At 50.7% G+C, this 2,335-nt stretch overlaps 1 protein-coding gene across 1 annotated transcript in view; it reads right to left on the reverse strand.

Moving 5' to 3' along the window:
• Positions 1 to 2,335, reverse strand: part of PRAME (PRAME nuclear receptor transcriptional regulator) — a 23,576-nt gene that overhangs the window by 10,019 nt on the left and 11,222 nt on the right. The window lies entirely within an intron of this gene.

Here is a 2,335-nt window from a genome sequence, read left to right on the forward strand (position 1 = left end):
CCAGGCTGTCAGGAAGGTCTGCGAGGTGGTGTCTAGTAGGATCTAGGGGTCCAAGGAGGCAGGAGGGAGGATTTGCATGTGGGAAGCGGTGGGGGGAGGATCTGGGAGGCTGTTGGGATGACTGGGAAGATGGCAGGGCAGGATTCTGGGAAGCAAGGGTGGGGGAGTGCAGGAGCCTTGTTGGGGCCCGGGAGTGGGCGTGTTGGGGTAAGGGAGGACTTTAGGGGGACTGGAGGAGGAAGAAGGGTTTTCAGGGGAGGCAGATGGGGAGGCGGGTATAGAAAGTGGTTGCTGAGCAGGACTACGGGAGGGTGGAGGGGCTCTAGGAGGAAGAAGAGGAATGAAGAGGCCCCTCAGCATCATTTGCCTCCACCCAAGTTTCCCTGAGCTCGGGAAGACCTGGGAGGGTTCTCGGCCATTCCTTCGCCCCGTCTTCTAGAAAGGCCCATTTTAAGGCCTTCGGGACCCCACCGAGACGCTGAGGAGCCACTCCTGCTATCCTCTGGCCCCAGTCTCCCTCTGGTTTTCCTGTGCTTCCCAAAGCTCTTAGGAAGCCAAGATCCTCCTGTGTGTACTACTCGCCTCCCAGCCCTTTCTACAACCTCGGAGTTCTCTGAGGTCACTTCCAGCCTTCTATTGCTCTTCACCATCAAGTATCTTCTGACAGAGTCAAAGGGTTGGGCCACCAGGGGCCCTTGGGTCTGGTTGACCTGGGTCCAGTGCTTGTTGCCTCCTACCCTCCTTGGGAGAAACGCCAGGCTGTGGAGAGATGGGGAGCATGTGTTCCCGAGGAGAAGTGGTTTGGGTGAAGTTATTTGGAGTCAGTTGTGCAAGAAGCTTCCTGGGGATCCGATGAGTTCAACTCCCTCATTCAGGCTGGGTAGTAATCAGCTTCCTCTGACTGGGGCGCTCTTATGAAGTACCGCAGCTACTGTGCCCTGCCATCCAAGTCTACCACGGGACACAGAGAGATCCTGGTTGCTAGGAGCTGGGGCCAGGTGCACGCATCTTCCAGACAACTCCATGATTGCGAGAGAACCGAAATTCTTCCAGCTACACAGATGAAACAAAAGCATGACCATGGTGACCCCCTTGGACCTGGTGGTCTCACATAGAAGTTGTTGTAAATCACTGTAGCTGTGTTAGGTTACTGGGATACTGTCCCCCGGTTCTTGCTTTCCAATGCTGAAAGAATTCACATGGTAGGATCACTTTTGTAACCCAAATAACGTTTAGGTGGGAAAAGGGGAGTTCTGGGTAGTGCAGTCTCAGATACTAGGCACTATCTCTGGCTAACGAGCAGAAAGTACAATCGTGTGTATGAGGGGCAGACACAGACAAGATCTGGGAAGGAGAAGCTGAGCCCGGACGTTTCTTCAGCTTTTCTGATGGAGGTGCCATCGTTGGAATTAACGTCCAGTCTGAAGTTGTTACCAGCTGAGAGCTTTCATTTTTTTTACCCGGGGCTGCTTATCCAAGGCAACTTGTTTGGGTCTGGGTTGACTTTTCCTGGGAGGTCAGGATGTCCCACCCCAGCCACCGGGACAATGAGGGCCATATTCACAGCCTGTGCCCATGGAGGGCACAGTCATTCCACAGACAAAATGTCACTGGAGAGCTGCCTCACCAATAGGAGAAAAGTTTGGGTTACTCATCTGAATGGGTACCAATGACAAGATAAGCAGCCCTGGGTGAAAGAACCATAGCTGTCAGCTGGAACCAAAAGGTTGGAGGTTCCAGATCACCTTTAGGCACTTCAGAAGAAAGGCCTGCTGACCTGTTTCTAAGGGTCATAGTATTGGGTCCCTATGGAGCACTCAAAAAACTAACTCACTGCCATCCAGTTGATGCCAACGACAGGGCACAGTAGAACTGCTCGGGTGAGTTTGGAGACTATAACTCTTTACAGGAGTAGAAGGCCCCAGCTCTTTGCAGAGCTGGTGGCTTTGAACTGCTGACCTTGTGGTTAGTGGTCCCACTCCTAACCACTACAGCACTGTTCTACAAAAAGCACACAGAGACACCAGGAGTTGCAATGGACTTGAAGGCAGCAGGATTTTTGTTTTGTTTTTTCATGTTTTATTGTGAATTAGCTGGGAGTTTACAAGTTCACTCAGTATTTTAATAAGTTTTATTGGCATTTAATTTATGTACCATAAACTCAGTTTTTAAAATGTATTAAAGAGTTATGCAATCATCACCACAATCAGTTTTACACTTTCTTCATTCTTGTATCTATTCTAATTAGTTCCCCATTATCCCCTAGCCTCCCCTGCCCTCCCAACCCCAAGAGACTATTAATCTAGTTGCTGTCTCTGTAGAGTTGGCTGTCATG

This window comes from Echinops telfairi, unplaced genomic scaffold (assembly GCF_000313985.2).
Source record: "Echinops telfairi isolate 266 unplaced genomic scaffold, ASM31398v2 ScPeMD7_29;HRSCAF=101, whole genome shotgun sequence".
Classification (NCBI taxonomy): domain Eukaryota; kingdom Metazoa; phylum Chordata; class Mammalia; order Afrosoricida; family Tenrecidae; genus Echinops; species Echinops telfairi.